Source organism: Paramormyrops kingsleyae, chromosome 7 (assembly GCF_048594095.1).
Source record: "Paramormyrops kingsleyae isolate MSU_618 chromosome 7, PKINGS_0.4, whole genome shotgun sequence".
NCBI classification, from domain to species: Eukaryota; Metazoa; Chordata; class Actinopteri; order Osteoglossiformes; family Mormyridae; genus Paramormyrops; species Paramormyrops kingsleyae.
In genome coordinates, this window is record NC_132803.1 from 17,318,853 (window position 1) to 17,338,563 (window position 19,711).

The 19,711-nt window shown below is 41.6% G+C and overlaps 1 protein-coding gene across 2 annotated transcripts in view; it reads left to right on the forward strand.

Annotated features, from left to right (window-relative positions):
- Nucleotides 1–10,338: 10,338 nt before the first annotated feature.
- LOC111849762 (synaptic vesicle glycoprotein 2C) overlaps nucleotides 10,339–19,711 on the forward strand; it is a 61,488-nt gene continuing 52,115 nt past the window's right edge. Inside the window, exon 1 of one of the 2 annotated variants that reach the window (XM_023822929.2) lies at nucleotides 10,339–10,615. The gene's annotated coding sequence lies outside the window, so the exon portion shown is untranslated. Of the gene's footprint in view, nucleotides 10,616–11,160; nucleotides 11,265–19,711 lie in introns of those variants that run through there. The other variant, XM_023822930.2, reaches the window with a different exon arrangement.

The following is a 19,711-nucleotide window of genomic DNA, read 5'->3' on the forward strand; positions in this document are numbered from 1 at the left end:
GTCATCTTGTGTTAGAGGTGATAAGAGCTGTAAACTTTCAAGCAATGATCAGAGGCATTGCAACATGACAGGCAGGGCAGGCAATGGCCTGGGGGCCCCAAGCTGTAAAGGGGCCCCCAAGGGAGACCAATTACATAGTACATCGCAACGACAAATCTGCTTTTTTGTGTATTCTATTTTTCTCAAAGTGAAAAGAAATTCTCTTTGTTGATATTATTAATTTGCACTTCACAGTAAAATAAAGGTAATATATTTTACCATGCTGGGGGGGAGCTGGAGTTTTTTGCTTAGGGCCCCCAGAGTCCCTCGAATCGCCTGTGTTCATGCTGAACGGCTGGATGCTGCTTCAGCTGCTGGTGCAGCTGACTGACAGAAGGTGGCAGGGCAGAGAGAAGCAGGCAGCTGAGATTTCAGCTAAATTGCATCAGGGGAAAATGCAGGTGTGTAAATGAGTCTTTATTCATTTATGTAGTTTACAGCAAACACAGGCCTGATCTCCTGAACACTGACAAGCAAAGGACATAAATCATTTTCAGTATATGGTCTAAATTAATTGTTATTTGTTACTGGTAGTGAACTAATATACTGTATATATATATATATATATATATATATATATATATATATATATATATATATATATACACACACACACACACTACTGTATACCACATGGTACAAAATGAACCAATTAATGATTAATGGTAAGGTAATGCAGTTAGTGCCAATACCAGGAATCTGACATGTAGTTTCACTGTTTTACATTAAGCTGCTCCAGTGTGGTGCCTTCTGCAGTTAAATGGGAAACTTAAGAATTTGCACTTTTAGCCCTTTTACTTAAAAGATAAGGGTAGTCTGTGAGGTCATCTCCGGGAGACTTGTGGGGCCGCCAGGCTCAGAGAGGAGTTAATTATGGCTGTCACGTTGGAACCCGACATCGCCAGGTTAAAGGTGAATGAAGAAGTGCATTGAGAGCCAGCGTGATGACGAATTTGTGGAATGTAACTTTCTAACACTGGATCCTTTACAAAATGCATTACCAAACCTTTGCCTTTAGGAGATTTTTCAACTGGCAGGTTCTCTTCATTAGCAGAATTGGGAGCAGCCAGTACAATGTCAGCCCTGGAAGTGGGTTAGTTATGCACATGCTGGCACTGGGCATGTGACAGGACACAATAAAGGTAATTAAGCTCTTTCCTGTCTATATTTATATGTATAGTGACATAATGGTCCACAGGGAAGCTGCCACAGACCAGTAGGGGGTGATCAACACCATGCAGGCCTAAGGTAGCCATGATTCTCTGATGACTGACCACTGTGAGGATCAACAGGACATGGCTGGCAGCCAGTAATTGCCCCATGTGGGGGAGGGGCGGAGGGGGTGGGGTTCAGAACTGTCTTCAACAGTAAGATTAACGCTTGCAAAGGGGAGGAGGTCCGGAGGATAGAGGATGGGGCAAAGCAGTAGCTCTCTCTGCCCATGTGACCCACGGAGGAGGATCGTCCTGATGGGACTTCTGCCTTCTGTTTGACCCTTTTGTGTGTTTTCCCCCATTTTCCCATAAACTGCCCCTCAAGGGGGTATTTACCTGCACCCTTGCTATGCCTAATTGCCAGCTGCTATATATAAACAAACAAACAAACAATAGATATTTAAATAAATATTGTGTGTGTGTGTGTGTGTGTGTGTGCACCTTATAAGACATCACTTTAAGTATTCACATATTTTTAGTGAATTCATAAGTCATGCATTATTACTATATAACGGTACAGCATTATTTCATTGCAGATTAATAATATGCATTAATACACACACAGATTGTATTCTTCAAATAATACATTTTGATTAATTTCATTCACATCACAAAGAATGAGTCTTGTCTTAACAGCCTTTTGCAATTAAAAATCAATATAGGATCTGTGGCCTGAGGGGGGAAGCGAAAGCTAAATCATTTAAACAGTGTAATCCATCATGCATTCAGAGCTGCTGAAGAGAGGCTTAATAAATCACACACAATGGCAAATGCTTCAGAACAGATTTCATGTTGTAAAAACACGGCGAGGACCGGAAGTGGAAAAAAACAATGTGTTAGCAGTAGGTGGGAACGTGGTGAGAGAAGCTGCGGATATTCTAGGTTTTGCCCAGAGTTCAGGAACCTGACAACTTGCTTTTGTTAACAGCAGAGTTTGTATAGACAAATTGCTTAAAGCCATATGTGACGCTCCAGGTTTTACTACTAAGCTGAAGAAGGTATTCAGGAGGACAGGCACTAAATTATCTTGTACTGCAGAATGGCTTCAGTTTCGGTTACGGCTGCGTCCCCGGCGTGCTCTTTAAAATGCAGCCCATGTGAGTGCGAACGTAGAAGGAGATTTACATGTTTCCGTGCTTCCTCCCTGTCCCTTTTCATTAGAGATGCCGGCGAGGCGACCGCCGTTCGTCCCCGGATGCATCAAGCCCTCAGCTGCAGGCCTTTATGAGATTCGGATGACATTCTGTAAAATTATGGCCCAGGCATCGATGTTTGTTCTGCGCAGATAGAGGACCCCATAAACCACACTGCATGCTTGGTACGCCTGTGGTTTCCAGACCGGCACTGAGCTAATGGATAGCACGAGTATGCCTGAGGAGCAAAATGGCTTCCATGCCTGATGCCTCCCATTTCCAGAGAATGTTTAGAGAGCCGCTGGTGCTGGCTGTGGTAGGAAGTACCTGTATGAAGCAGCTCCATCCAAGGGCTGGGGTTATGTTATGTGCCTGGAAGGGAACCCAAACGTCCAGAGTAACCATCCGCATGAACTGCTCAGCGCTTCGTATTTAGTATGACGTTGCTTACATATAAAATGAGTAAAAATCTGGTGTGTAAAAAAATGTGTGTGCTGATTCAAATTTATATCTCGGCCATCACTGGATGTTAAAGCAGATTATTTTAGTGGCTACGGGTATGAACTTATGACCTGAACAGTGCCGTTGGAGGGGTAGGTGCTGTAATGGGGTGGGGCAGCAGAGGGTATATTTTGCTGATGGGGGGGGGGGGGATTTTGTACATGATGGTCAGTTATCGAATATTGAAAAGGGGCATTAGGAAGCTCAAAAGAGGGGCACATGTAATGATGTAATGCTTTGGGCAAAAGTGGCAGGTGCTTCGGCACCGTCAGCCTCCCCAGGACGTGCCCAGAATGACTCAAGTTCCAACTGGGAAACTCCTCTGTTGTACCCTTATACAACGGGTCAGAATCCAGGGAAATATCCACCCACGCAAATGGATGAAGCCAGCAAGTTGCTATGGGCAAAATGGTCTGCTAAAGCAATCGGGTTCATCATCTGCATACCTGAGCCAGTCCATCAAAGGAGCCGTTTGTAGGCGGCAGACAAAAATGTGGACTGGGGGAGCAAGGACTTGGGTGAGAACCACTGATCTAAGACAATGAGCGTATTCACAATGGAACCACCACAGTGATTGTTCTCAACAGACAAGCTGTTCACCGGTAATTTCGGTGGCCGTCCTACAGAACCTGAAGGAGATATTCGCTCTAACTTCCCATGTAAATAACTGATAATAAGAACATATGATCACAGAGGCAAGCAAATACCGATGAATTATTCATGCTGCTCGGGGAAGGTGCTGAGGACCATTGAGTATCTGACCCAAAAGAAAGAGCCAGTTATCTACACTTACCTCTGCCCAGCGGAAAAAAAAAGCAATTAACATCAATGTCAGAATCCATCTATTATCGGAGGGACTAATATAGGATGACAGATTATAGATGGTGCAGCGTGAATACGGAGATGATCGGCCCCATGGCTCATGCTTCTGTCCCGTAACGATGCCTCTACACAGTGCAGCTCAATAGCCCCTGATGCTTATTATGGGGAAACTTCAGCTTGTACTCCAGGTATGTCAGCACCTTCTGAAAGTGATCCAGTGAAGGTCCCCAGATGAGCGACATCTTTTAGATAAAATGTAACACAGTTATGCATCCAGTAAGGGGTGTTGGTGGGGCACGGATGTCCTGGCAGATTTGGGGGTACCAGCACTTCATAGTTGCCCAATAATATGAAAATGAATAATGCATACAGTATGCTCAGGAAACATTATACATCTGCTCAGTATATTGTATTCTGGGGGGCCTTCACTCTGCAATTTCTACTATGGTGGAACCCCCCCCCCCCCCACACACACACACACACACACACGCACCCTGCTTCATTCTGGGGGGACCTTTTATTGGGAGCACAGAATTTCTAGCTGCACACCTATTTCCAGAACACGACCTTTGACCAGCACCTGCTTGGGTTCATGGTTCGACCTTTTAAAGTCTTGTTAAAAGTTTTTCTGGTACCTGTTATGAGGAAATAAATGCATTTGACTATTGTTCTGCTGCAATCAATGAGATGATTTGTTTTTTTTCAAAAGCTGAGTTATTTCAGCACAAGTAACCGTGTCTACAATATCATCAATGTGACTGTCATTTTGGAGAATCCTTGGGTACCACTGGTTGGAATTTGTGTCAAATGACTGGTTGCTAGAGGAGTCCCGAATGAGGCACATTACCTGCATTGTGAGGGAGCATCAGTTACAGCCCTACAGCCATGTGGCGCGTTTCCCTGAGGGTGATCTGGCTCACAGGATCCACATCTCTGAGGACCCGAGCGGCTGGACCAGGCCAAGGGGACGCCCACATAATATCTGGCTGAAGCAGGTAGGTGGGCACTTCTGGAGGGTGGAACTGGACCGTGTGTCGGCCAGGGTGGGTCACCAACTGGGATCCCGTCGTGTGGTGGTGCAGCAACACGCTGTACCAGTACAGGCTCCCCATATCTGACCTGACCTGAAATATACAATGCTAGATTATTTACATGCATATGACCAGTGTGCCATAAATACTGAATAAATTAATTCACTGTAGAAATAACCCTGTTTTGTACTAAGTTGTCAGTTTAAACACTTTCTGGTTTTCTTATTCAGTTGTAGATCGTGATGATAATTCTTATTTTATAAATCGTATTGTGGCACTTGGCAGATCGAGGCATTGCAGCACTGGAGAAGAGACGAAGTGAGACAAAGTGAGATGGAGTGAGACGGAGTGAGATGGAGTGAGACGAAGTGAGACAAAGTGAGACGGTTCTACGTGAAGCAAAACAGCCCTTACGAGGATTGCACACAATTAACAAAGGCTTCGAACTCATTGCATGGAAACACAAGGAGGATGGGAGAGCTCACACATGATAGGTCATTACACAATGGCTAGAGCACGTCAGGATCAGACAAGGACAATCGTGGTACACAACACAACAAGTATGGACCGGTGGCTTGTGCAGATCCCAGGACAATAACAGTACCTCATTCATGGTGACACACTAACGGACAGAGAAATACTAAGAAAACATGAAGAGGAAACATCAGGACGTGAAGAGGAATCGTTAAGTAGATGCAACTGAACATCCATTCCGCCAAACTCAAAATATGAACAGCATAAAAAGAATATTATCAGCTCCACCTGCATGGAGAGTTACATATTAACAAAGTTCATTTACTGAACATTTCAACCTTGATAACAGTTACCAAATGGTTAAAAGGGAAGGGGCAGATCTCAGAAAGTGTCAGGTCTGAACGGGGTTTCATGTTACAAAATTCAATACGTGAACCCAGAGGAAATCCAGGGAAGTTTTTGTTGATGTTGTGCATTAAAATAAGTGCATCTGTGCACTCCAGTGATTTGAAAGGACTTCAAAATGTGTCTCACAAAGAAGAGAAAGGATGGTTAAAGAATCGGATGGGGAGGGTTACGTATTCGAAGCACTATTACTGTAGGTTTTTATTAGAAAGGGAAGTTCCTTTTCCAGTCCATGGATGGCTTTCCAGTGGAACAGATTGGATGAAAACATGGATGTGACATGTTTTTTAAAGAACAATATACAGAACTGCAACCCTCACTACAGAAGCAGGGTGAAGATGGATGGGTGGATATATTGAATCAATAAGATGTAAAATGGCTACAGTATAGTACCATGTATTATTAACCTGCCTGTTATGTCATATAGATTATGCCATGTATTTGTATACTAACTTATATTACCGTAAATGTTCTTATTTCACCCTAACCCTCTTCATGGATGCACAGAGTAGGAGGCAGAAACACCCTGGATGGGATGCCAGGCACAGGGCGGGAGCACCCGGGACGGGGTGGCAATAATAGGGTGGGGGAACCCTGGATGGGATGCCAGGCGCAGGGTAAACTCACCCAGAGACGCTATTTAGAGATGCAAAGTCCCCTGACTGCGTGCTGTGGGAGGAAGCGTACCCAGAGGTTGGGTGGCAAATTATTTAATATTTAGTATTAAGTAACATTTCAGCATAAATTTATTAATATATTATTTGCATAATTCTGTAAATAAAAGTCAGAATTGCATCATGAATAATGATGGTTAAATTAAAATTCGCACTGAACAAGGTGTGAAATTTCAAGGTAATCCTCAAAATCATTCACATATTTTCATCTTTCACTGCTGCCAGTGATTTTTCTGTATTAAAAGTAGGACTGTTGAATAATTGACATTTATTGGATTAACTTAATGCACAGCACTGCAGCCTTTTTAAAACCTGAACCCCCAAATAAAAGTGGGCCAGAGCAAGGGAAACCCCAGCACTGAGAATGGGGGGGGGGGTCCCCCATTATTCGTATTGTGTAAACTGGACCCCCCAGAGGAGATCCCAGCCAGCTGCTTCAGGTAAGGGGGCAGTGTGAACACAAAGCTCATGGCCCTTAAAGGAGCCCCGTTGGCTGATTATTTTCATTGATAGAACTGTGGAGACAGAAGAGCATCAGCTTGAGCTTGGATCACAAATCACTGAATCTATGTCCCTAAGACCAGCCTGATGAAGCTTCCCTCAACTTGCCAAATGTCGTTAACACAACTGGCTCATTAATTGGGTCATTTCTGCATGACAGATGGAATCCCAACCCTTTGCAGCTACTAGACCTACTGCAGCATTTCCCAGCCCGGCCCTCTGGGACCCCCAGTCAGTCCTCCCAGTTGCTCCCTCCCAGTTCCTTGCCAGAGAATTCACATTTTTGCTCGGGGAACTGGGAGGGAGGAAAAACGTGGAGCTTCTGGGGATCCCTGAGAAGCAGATTGGGAAACACTGACGTAATGGGAAAAGCAGAAGCTTGAAACTAACAGTGGGTGGGATTATGAAACACTGTAGATCATAAACTGGTTTAACCGAATGGGGACATTTAAATAAAATAAAGAAATAATTTTATTTTGTCTTGAACATTGTCATCTGCTGAGCTTTCTATACATCCAATGGAAAAAAAAAAATCTGTAATCATCACTGCAAGTCCAAGGATTCTCATTGGTTCCCTCAGATTTGTTATTTCCAGTTAATAATGCAAGAATAATGTTGCCAATTTTACATCCCATTAAACGTGTTTCTCTAAAATTTTAAACTGCATATGGGTTTGCACTGAAATATTTGTATCACGCCTTGGTAGTGATACCTACCCAAGTGGTATACTATAGAGAATATACTATAGAGAAAATACCAAGAGAAATCCTAAATGCTGGTGTGATGACACAGTTCATCCATGACTAGAACTGTTTCCTGCCTAAGTGGACAATCTGAATTTTTAGTGGGTGTTGAACAATAACACAGAACCCACATAAAATTAGCATGAATTTATTTTTGCAGAATAACACCCAAGACAACCTATAATTAACCAAAACAAAAGAAAAAAATGTTCTGATACTGACAGGTGTATTTTGTTCAAAAAATATGTATATCTCAAGTGGAAACTCCATAAATTTGCATCAATTTAGCTTTAGTTTATAGGAACAGCTTGGTACAAAACAAGTATCTATTATGCAAATTAAAAAGAATTAATAAATAAATGTTGAAAAGAGCCAAAGAAACACCCTTATGTGTTACTGCTGGAGCAAGATGAGATCAGACAACAATGAAAAATGACAGAGAGGCTTAGAATGCTTGAATTAAAATTCACCGTGGGTGCTTGACAAACTCTTTCATTTAATAGAGAGGGGTTACACATTGATTGTAAAGTGTACACAGTAAATGAAGCAATCCCTCCATCCATCCATCCATCCATCTTTAGGAGTAGGACCTCCATCTTTAGAACCTATCCCAGGCAGCATGGAGTATAAGACAAGGGAACATGCTGGATGTGATTAGTTCTCCACAAAATAAAATTTTATTATAATATGTATAGGAAAACTGCATTTAAAAGCTAATTCAAAGCTGTAGTCCATGACTGGTCACATGACAGAGGCTACAGCATTGCTTTGCTGAGAATGAGGCCACATTATTCAGGTTGTGCAGTGCAATGGATGGGAAAAACCCCAAGGCTTTGTCAGGCTGGCCGCTGCTCTCTCAGATGCAGGGACAGCCTCCCCTTTGCTGCTGTGTTTATCGCTCCGGATTTCATTACACTGCCCCCTAGGTATGACAGCGTGCAGCCCTGAAGTGATTGTTGATATTAATAATACGCTTCATTTACCTGATGCAGCTGCAAATTTTGCCTTACAATTACATTCAAATGTGCAGGTTTTTCTAAACCATTAAAGGAAAATTATTTGGCAGATTCATATCAAGGCTGAGCCTTAAAAGTCTTAAAAAAGACTAAAGTGTGAGATCATTGGACAGAGGTTGGCAGCATTTGTGTGGCTGAACCTGTCTCATTGATTACTGTCCATCAGGCCACTCCTGCAGTCTGAGTATAAGAACAACAATGTTATACGTCATTAAAATGGCAGGTTATCCAATTGGTGGAGAAGTGGGGTTAATTAAATCATACATTTCATTTAATAAACTAAAAGCCTATATGCCTGGAAATGCCAGATGCCCAGTTTTGACATAAAGGGCTGCAGAGCTCATATTATTTTAATAACGGGGCAATTAGCAGTTCTAACCCCCCCAAGCTCCACAATATTCACTCGCCACCATTTTGAAACTCAAATGAAACATCTGCTGTTTATTGTAATTGCAGAGTTTTCTATGCATTTCGGGGGTTTTGAGAAGGAACTTCACAGCTTCCTTCCTTCCATCTTCACATTTTATGGTTATTTCCAACCGAGCATGTGGCATGTGGCTCCATCCCACCCAAGCAGGAAGAATTGGATTTTTTTTTTGTTTTTGGAGGGGTGGGGGTGGGGGTGGGGATTGCCTCAGAAATCTCCAGGAAGCCCTCCAAGTCCTTAAAAAAATAGCATTGGATTTGGCGACGTGACACGCTGCTGGGGAAGTGGCAATCACAGGGCAATCACGGGGCAATCCTCTGGGCCTTTCACTCCAGCTTACACATCAACTTTATCAAGAGCTCTCTCTTTTGACACCTGTTATGTTTCCAGAGATCCAGCTATTAAATCAGTTGGTTATAATTCTCTTTAGACATACAGCTCAAAAAACCATCACTGGTAAAGGATGTAGACTCGTGGCTATACTGTAATTTAGTTTTGCGTGGTGATGCAATGATGAACACTGTTCCTCATACCTCTGAAACCTGGGGCTTTGCAGTGGAGTTTGCAGGTTCTCATGCCACTGTGGGTTTCCTCCAGGTTCTCCCGAGTCCCCCTACAGTCCAAAAACCTGCTAAGGTGAATCGCAGCTGCAGACTGTCTGTCAGCATGTATGTGCCCTGTAATGGGTTAGCTATCATCTGCCTTGTGACGCTGCATAGGACAAGCAGGTATAGAAAATGGATTTGAAACAATATACACAATCCTTAAACAGACCTCTTGAAGTACTACTGTGTTCTCAAATACTTGATGGCAAATTACTATCAAGTGCTGCAGTAATGTTGTGTTCTTCCTCTCTTGTGCTGTAGACCGGAGTAATTCATGGCATTTAAGCACTGCAGGAAGACAGCTCAGTGGGTTGCACTGTTACCTCACACCTGCGTGATGTGTGTTTGTGGGGGCCGCATGTTCTCCCCCTCATTAGGGTTTCTTCCCTCTGTAAGCGTGCATGCGTTACCCTGTGATGCACCCAGGATGTGTTCCAGTGATGCCTGGATCTGCCCCCCTATGACACTTATCGAAATAAGTCGTCGGAAGATGAAGCTGTTGTGGACAAAGACAATGGAAATAACTTGATTAAGATATTCTTCGTCTGAAGATCCTATTTATATATATATTTAATATAACTTAATATAAATATTCAATTTAAATTAATTAAATTTTACTTTTAGATTCACTTCTATTTTTATGTTTTCGCTGGCACTACAAACAGTATTTCAAGTTTTCACCTCGTACTGGATGGCAGCTAGATTATTCCATTAGACGGGATTGCCCACTTCACTCCCTAGAATACAAGTATTGATTGCATTTTCCCTGTACTCTCCCTCCCTCTCCGGGTTCCCTTTCTCTCTCCCTTTCTCGCTCACCACCCTCCCTCTCTCCCTTCTTTCTTGAAAGTACTGCAGAGGCACAGCTGCAACGTAAAAAGAAGAGAGAAAGAGAAAAGAAACCTCGCCGGCAGTTACTACCCCCCGTCGCAGTGACCGTAGGATAATCAACAGCGTTAAATCCGCAACCATCTATCTTCGGACTGTGGGTATTCACTCATAACATCGACACTTCTCCCATTTTTAACCGGTGAGTGATTTTTTTTTTCGTTTTATTAGTTGGGTAGAAGCGATTCCCTGTTTCTTTTGCGTTGCGTTTCTTTTTCGTTATCAATACTTAAATCGACGTTTCTTTATCATTTTATTGAGCAGGGCATAGTAGTGATCCTATAAACTGTATGTACGGCTACATTTTGTAGCGGTTTTAGGCTGACGACTTCTATTTCAATAAAAATACAGTCACACATCGTTTAATGTTTACTGTCACAAATCAACTTTTTATCATTTTTGAAACTTTACGGGCTTTTATACAAAATTAGTTTTAAATTGTGTACTTTCTATAGCCTGTATGCTGTTACAACTGTTGTTCAAACGTCAGTTTTAGCCTTCAGTTGTAAAGGGATTATGTGTAAAATTACCTGTAGATCCCTGTCCTACATGGAAAAGCAAGTGAACCCTAACCTCCAACCCCCCCTTTTTCTCGCAATTAACTACCCCCTGTTATAAATTAAAAGTGGCTAATTGTCCCGAAGTGTTTTGCATCGTGCTTATAATACACCCAAGATACGTAGAAAAGTTGCTTTTATGTGTCAAGTGAGATGCACGACTGTGAGAAATGTGCTAGATCGCCGGACTGTTCCTGCACTTAAAACAGCCGCCCTGCGTGCTTTCCGATGACGGTGAGTCAGGTTCCGTCGGCGGCATAAAGGATTCGGCGTTAAGCAAAAGGGATCCGTCTATTAGAAAAGAGCTGGATGCTGCAGCTTCTGAGTCATCCGTAGATTGCGGGATGGGGGAGTCCGATCCCCATGCACGGTGTCAGGCCATCAGAAATCTCATTACAGGAGGCAGCCTGCGTCAAACTGTATTCCGAGACCAGCCTGGATTTAACAAAACGACGTTGCGCTGCCCGATGTAGATGCATCAAAGTGTGCTGCCTTAAAGACCCAGAGCTTTTGGCAACCAAGCGATCGGAGTAAATTCACTTAAACCTCGGCTGCATTTACGTTTTATCAGCAACTTAGAAACGCTAGGGCAGTTTAATCCTATTAATTCGCCTTAATTACTAAATGCCTCGATACCAGAACAAACCTTATAATTTTGTTTGTTTGATTGCCACTGTAGTATTATTTCCAGCCAAATGTTTGCCAGAAGAATATTTCAGTGTAATGATGTAACGTATTATATGCGCCGACTTATTGAATTATTGTCGGACAAAACGATGCTGACACATTCGCTTAGGCTATTACAAGACTGATCACCATATTTATTTTATCGGCAATTAAGAAATGCTTACTTCATGAGGTCATGGACTCGGTTATACAGATTTTTTTTTTTAATTAATAACTTTTCGCCCTTCTTTTAATATTTTTATTTTAAATAATCTGTAGCAAATAAACAACGAACTGACTGATTTTGTTTGTTTGTTTAGGCCTATTTATTATTATTTTTTTTGAGTACATTATTCTTGCCATGAAAATACTACCGAAATAGACAACGTGAGTCATGTTCACCAAGTCTTTCTCAGGGTCCTGTTTGCCTGGTGAGTCAGCGTCAACACTTCATATTTTTATCCCTTGCAATATATTTTACAACACAATTGCTATGATATAAAGGCAGCCCCAAAATATTGTATTGCTTCTTTTCTGCAGAACAGAATAGTCTTAAACTACGTGTTTTCTGTAATATCTTCATAAGATCACGCAGAGCGTATCACATACACCTGGCTTTAGTTATACCGATAGTATCCTGCTCCTCTTTACATGCCCGGAATTCTCCGCGTTTAGCGCTACGCTCCGCCGGCCGGCGCTCCGCAGCCTCCGTTGGGTCCGGCCGCTTACTCTTGCGGGTATCCTGCCCCCAAACTCATTCCTTCTTTCAGCCCATGCGGACTCTAACAGCAGAGTTAATGGGAACTCCGCCCGCTGCTAAAGATCTGCCTTGGTGATCGTAATCCATAATTAACGTCCACCTCTAATCAGAGAGGCACAAAGTCTCATTTAACTTTGACGGGGAGAAGTATTGATAAAACCCTGCATTAACACTTAATGTTGTCTTTTAAGTATTAACTTTTCAATCAGCATTAGCTACGGGTGGTATGGTGAGCATTGCAGCCTCCTACATCAGTTACTGTGGGTTTAAAGTGTGTGTGTCTTGTTATAGACTGGCATCCTGGTCAGGATGTCCCGTTTGGTACCCTATGCGTCCTGGTATAGGCTCCAGGCTGACAGTGACCCTGTACTGAATAAGAGGTTCCGGAAATGGATGGATTAGCTGGACATTAGCAAAGTGTCCTTGTAGCCTGAACTTTTCTTTTTTTCCTGCAAAGGGTGGATAGTGTTGATTATATCATAATAGCTTATTGGCTTCTTCTGGGCCACCTGCTAGTAAAAAACAGAATCCTTTCAGATAGAGCGTTCGTCACTGATGCACTAGACAGAAGTGACAGTATAGAAGATACAGCTGAAGAAAATGTGATGCCTGGACTCGAATATGAATCAAAGCTTGCGACATGAGTCACATCAACGAGGTGTCATTTCTGACAGGGGAGTGCAGCTGGGCAGTGTTTTGTCGCTGCAGGAGTGTGTACAGTGTGGAGATCCTGGAGTCCCTCACCGTGATTTCGCCTGGCATATGATCTGCTAATGTGCCTCTGGTTACCCGGTTTACCATGATGCACAGCTAGTTTCCCAATAAAACTATTTGTAGTTTTAGTGTCTACAAGGGAAAAAAATATGATTGATTATTGTGCTGTCATGGTGATCCTGTTCCATGGTGAATTTGGTTTCTTTGTCTTCTGCTACGTGGATTTACTTGCTCAAAGTTGCTTCCTCAGGTGGATTTGCATCTGCTGAAGGTTTTCCCCTCTGTGTTTCCCGCTAATGCCGTTGTTCTGTGGGCGGCGCACACCACGTGTCTCTCTTCCAGCGTCTGATGGTGCACATGCTATGGTGCTGAAAACCACAATTACTGGTCGGGCAAATGTTTGAACCTTGAAACCGCAATTAAATGCGAAAGACATAAGTTCCCCTTGATATTTAAGCGCCATTATAACGCTCACGCTGCCGCTGGGGAGTGAAGCTCGGACAGGATAACTGCAGTGGCCTTGATAGATGTCACAGTGCAACTCCTCCAACCCTGCATGACTCGTGGACCCTCTATCTCTACCACCCCCCCCCCCCCCCCCCCGACAGCCCCACTGTAGCGTCCCCCGTAACACTACACCAAGTCTCCTGAAAAAGTGGAAAAACACAATGCTACGGCCTCTCGCTGATGATGAAAACCTCCACCGCTGATCTAATTACCTATTTTGCTTGCCTGGTGGGCGGACTTATCTACTTCATGTTTTCTGATGTCGATGTGAGAGAAGACACGTTTTCATTTCTGTGTTCTTACTAGTGATATATGCCAGGAAGCTGTTATAATTTTACATTATTTTCTTTTTTCAGATGTTACACATTTAAAAATATATGGAAAGGGAAAAACTGATTTCATGCTGCAAAGGTTTATTATTAGATTACTGTTCTTGGAGTGCACACACACTCAAATATATACACCTAAACTGGATAAATGTATAACTCAACCTTTACCAAACACCCATAATTCTTCACCTCTAAAGTTATGGATCAAGTCAACATTAAATTAATTAGGCACCATTTGAAAACACGCCTTAAACACTTGTATGAGCACAAACATTTTTAACTGCTCAGTTAGTCAGTCAAATGCAAGAGGAATGGTAAGGCTGAATGAGTTTGCTTTATCAACGGCGGCAGAACGTAAATTGTGGTTTCATAAAGGAAAAGTGGGATGTTATTTTTAAAGTCTGTCTGCCCCCAGAATATTGTATGGTTCAAAATGGTTGTATGAGTCAAAATGCTTTAAAAAAATGTAAGAACATCCATCCATCCATTTTCTGTTACTGCTTCTGCTCGTCCTATTCAGGGTTGTGTCTGGAGCCTGTCCCAGAGGCTACAGACGCAGAATGTGAAAACGTATCCTGACAATATAGCAATTTTTATATATATATTGTATTACACAGTAAGTGTGTTTTCATCAAACTTGATTTTCTTTAATGCTATTGTACATTGTTAAATACTGTGTACAGCACAATGCTATTAAATTAAATTTCTCTAATACTGTGGCACACAGCTTGCAGATTCCATATTCTCCCCATGTCATATTGGGGTTTCCCCTGAGTCTTACACCCCCCCCCCTCCCCCCCAGTTCACAAACATGCTGAAGTTGATTGGAGCTGCCAAAATGCCCATAGGTGTGAATGATGTGCGAGTGTGCCCGGTGATGGGTTGGCACCCATCTTGGGTCGGTCTCTGCCTCCAGACCCCCCGCAACCCTTAATAGTGGTTACAGAGATTGGATGGATGATCCAGGAGAAGGAATTTGGAGGAGAACATGAATGGGTGAACAGAAGGATTATAGTAAAATGTAAGGAGAAAAAAATGTTGACTGTTGTGGTCACCAGAATTGACACATGTAGTTTCTAAATACTCCTCTGCAAATGTATAGCTGCACTTATTCAAAATGTATGCAACTCTAAATATAAGCAAATACATGCTCTTATAGCTTATATATCAATGATGCTTCTCATATTTGGGAAACATTCATCTTCACATTTATACAATGAGTATTAGCGTTTGTGTTTCTAAAAGGATTACAAAAAGGATAACAACTAAGTTAACTAACTAATAATTTGTGATTAGGCAACATATCAATGCACATTAATAAGTGAATGTAATGTTATTTTTGAAGACATGAACTTGTAAAGATTTCACTGTTACATAAAGTAAATGACTTATATTAATGGTTTGATTGAATAGAGAAAAAAAACATGTAATTCATTGTAAAGTATCTGGGGATAGAGAAGGAATCAGAAGATCTCCTTAGGCCTGACTATTAAAGAATATTTTTTTCAAACCTTCAGTGCAGTATCTGACTAAATAGTACAATTAATAATTAGCAAATCAATTGATTTATCCAGTAGCCCACAAGCCCTGTGACTTCCAAACCACTGTAGATGCGTTAAGCAGTGATGTAGAGAATATCTCTTAAGTTCCAATGAATCACAGGGCAACTTTAGAAAACCTGTTATATTTTGTTACTTGAACTGCAATTCACTCACTGTGAAACACATTTACGTGATGCATATTTAATACTTTTAAAAACAATGCTTCCAGGTATTAGAAAGAATTGGATGTACAGAATATGAATTATCTGCTTTAACAGCTCTCCAAGATAATCAGGGCACACAAGTGAGCAATTACATAAAAATGTCTCTGGCATAGTGCTGAAGAGGGAATGAAGTAGCGTGTCTCGGTGAGCTGCCGCTGAAATAGCGCACATGGAGTAATTCAGTTTAATAAAAGATCTCACATTTCCACCATGATGGTAACTTTCACTTTATGACATTAAAAAGGCTGCTGTAGTAGTGATGTTACGTGTAATATGGAGACTACTATGCAAATGCCTCTTTCTTTATGTGCTGTGTTTATTGTGTATTTGATAAATGGTTATGCAAGACAGATGGGTGGATTGTTATGAATTTTAAAATTATTATTATTATAGTTTAATAATACAAGCAAGTACTTCATCTATCCAACTTCGTCTTCCATCCTCTGCTTATCTAGTGCTGTACCGCAGTGACCCTGTACTCTGGGTACCAGGCAGTGGCACCCAAGCTTATATGCTATGATCAATTTAAGGATGCTCTTTAAAGACAACCGCTGTATCTGTGTTCAGCCTCTCAGCAGATATTCAGGGGATCTCTCTGGGTGAAGGGTGGGCGAATTGCTGCCAGTCATTGATGGGTGGTATTTTAACAAGGCTGGGGAGGTCTGGTTCTCAGTGACCATGCTGGAGAGTTAGGAAACAGGAGGCTTCAGCATCAGCACTGGAAGTGCGGACGACCTGGCTGATGGTACCACTGGAAATATTTCTGTGATACTGCTGTAGCGATCAGCACTCTGATCACATGTTACCAGCCTGTTAGGTAACCTGTGTTTTTTTTCAGAAGGAAATGAAAGGTTTGGATGAAAATGAAAATACAGCGAGATATACAGTGCTAACTGAATTTAAGCTGAATATAAAATTACTGCTATGACTGCATTCCCTTATAAGTTATGCCCACAGCTATTAATCAGTGCAACTTTGGTTATGACATCCTTATATCAAATGCAGAAAATATTAAACATGTCTGGCAGAAACATACATTTTTGATAACACAGGGCTAAGTTAATTCAGTTGATTCTGCCAAGAACCCATCTGCCCATGGTGTGACGGGCTTTACCCAATCCACTCTGCTGTCTGTACAGAAGTGGATTACTCTGTTCAATTTAGGGATAATGCAATGCTTTATATAGCACTACTTATGTAATATTATATCTCAAATTGTTGTGGTGATAAAATTATGCGAAAATAAGGTGCATAGTGATGAGTGATAATAATCTACCTGTCAGTGTAAATGCATGTTTTTGGACTACGGGGGGAAATCGGACATCGGGAAGAAGATGAAGAGAATGAGCAAGGCCCTTAACCCCAAAGAATGGTCCAGGCGTGCATACCTCACCTCGGATTGTGTGTGCTCTGACCAAAATCTTTGTTCGCACCTGTGCATGTGTGTGTCTTATATAAGGAGAGTAAGATGGCATATGTGAAACCCAAGGAATTCCTAAGTACTTCCTGTTCCTGTTGCTATGGACTCACACAAACAGCAAATAAATAGAATCATTCTTATCATTATAACAGTAATTTCTTACACATTTCACATGATGGGGTGAGCAAGGGAGCATTTCTTTGATTATCTGGTTTCTACTTTAAATTACTAGATAAACCAATAGTCTTGTAGTAAAAAGTTACATGGTTAAAACAAAGATAGTAAAAACATCCATTCAGACCAACAGAGATGCTATGTTGCATTCCCACAAAACTGATGATAATGCCGAATTTCAGTCATCAATACTTTTCAAATGGGAATAATGAGTGTAGCTAAACATAAAACATTACATAGCTTCCTACGTAGGTAGATAGGTAACTGAGAAATATAGAAAAGGCTTTTTAACTTATACTTACTCTATGTATCAAACAGGTATTATTGTTGTTGTTCTGTCTGCATAATTGCAAGGGATTTTACCTATTGATAAATTATAAGAATGTGGGTAATGTTGAAAGGATAATATTATGCGTTTAAATGCAGGTGGGTTTGGAGTTCTACTCCTGTTCGTGTGGAGTCTGCATTTTCTCCCTGTGTGCCGCAGACTTTCTCTCTCAGTCCAAAGCCATGCAGCTTCCCTACATTCCCCATGTAGAGAATACTGCATATGCATGTGCCCTGCAATGGACCAGGTTTCCAGGGTCCCCTGCATTGTGCCCTGCAATGGACCAGGTTTCCAGGGTCCCCTGCATTGTGCCCTGCAATGGACCAGGTGTCCAGGGTCCCCTGCATTGTGCCCTGTGCTACCTGGAAAAAGCTCCAGCGCTTCCAGGGAAGTGTCTGCATCATTGATGGACGTGTGATAGAAATATTGTAATATTCGTGCGGGAACGAAGATTTTTACAGTTTGTACTGCTGATTCTTGCAAATATTTGCTGAAGTAATCTAGATAATCTCTTTAAAGATGTAAGAGAACTGCCCACATCAGATGAGTACCTGTGACTATATCAAAGAAAATTAATCACCTTGACAACAATGGAGAAGTTGAGAAATCAGTTGTGCACCCGCACGTCACACCCGCAATCTAATGCATGTAACACTGTGTAATAAAATGCATCACTGTGCATTAAACTTGTAATTATGAATGATTACAAGAAGGGGAGTGCTGCTGAAATTGAACGAGATTGAATGCGACAGCCGCGCCCCCTTGCCACCAGATTCACCTTGCATGAATGACTTTAGTCTTTTTATCTATCATGCAGCAAAAACCCTGAATTGTTCATGCAAGGGGGCACTGCAGTGAGATACAATCTAAATGTTGTAGCTTGCAGATCCTTCTCGCATGTAAGAATTTTGCATCAATGGTATTTGCAACAAAGAGTAAGAATCACAAAATTAAAGAAGAGTAATAATTATATAATAATATAATTAGAGTAATAATAATAATAATATAATAGCAACATAGATTAAAAGTATGTTAAATCTCCCAAAGATCCAGTAATAATCCCCGTAACATAATTTAACTTTGACGTAATTTAAACAATAAATGTTTCGCAGAGGGGGAGTGGCCTTTTTGGGGGAGGAGTCAGAAGACTGGGCAGGTCTTATTGATTCAGTCCATCTGTTCCTCATGATATGAATCACTATAAATGCTTGCTTCTTTTGCTCTCTACCTATGACACTGACCCTGGCCTCTCTAACTTGCTCATGCTTCTCTTTCATGTCACTGATGCACCTCCGTCTGAATTGTTTTTTTTTTACTCTGTCTCGCAAAAGCACTTGTTTGTTTTTGCTTCGTCGATACCTGCAGGATTTGTTGCATCGATCCCATGTCTGTCCTATTTTTCTACGTCTGGCATGTTGACTAAAACAAGTTGACTGTACCCATGCACTGTGCCGTGTGAATGTCACACAGTTTTTCCTAGTGAGTTCATTTCTGCTGCCAAAGGGATGTCCACAGATGCCAGCCAAGTTCTTCATTCATTGCTCTTCTAGTTTAGCTCTGGGTTAATGGGCTGATAATTATACCTATGGTATGTTCCAAAGCAAACTCAGCTCATTTAAGGAGTGTAACTAACTCTTTGTCTGGAGTTATGCATGGATTTTTCGGCCTCAATCTGTCACTTTGCCCTTTGCTGACTCACGTGATGTAAAACTGGGTAAGACTGAGCTAACTGTGTCACAGTAAATTCATCATTTACATTCCATGCCGTTATGGGCAGTTTCACAGCAGAAAGATTTATGCAAGATCAGAGCTTAATGGTGCTTCCTTCTTCAGCCAGAACAATGGGAGAACCGCAGTCACCTTAAATATCACGTCCTGCTGTAAAACCATGTTTTAATGTCTTTCAGAACAGAATGAAAAAGTATAGCAGCCACAATAAAATAATACTGTAAAGACTCTTATGACAATAATAAAATCAAGCAGACCCTGAACGACCAGTGATTTTTAATAAGGCTATC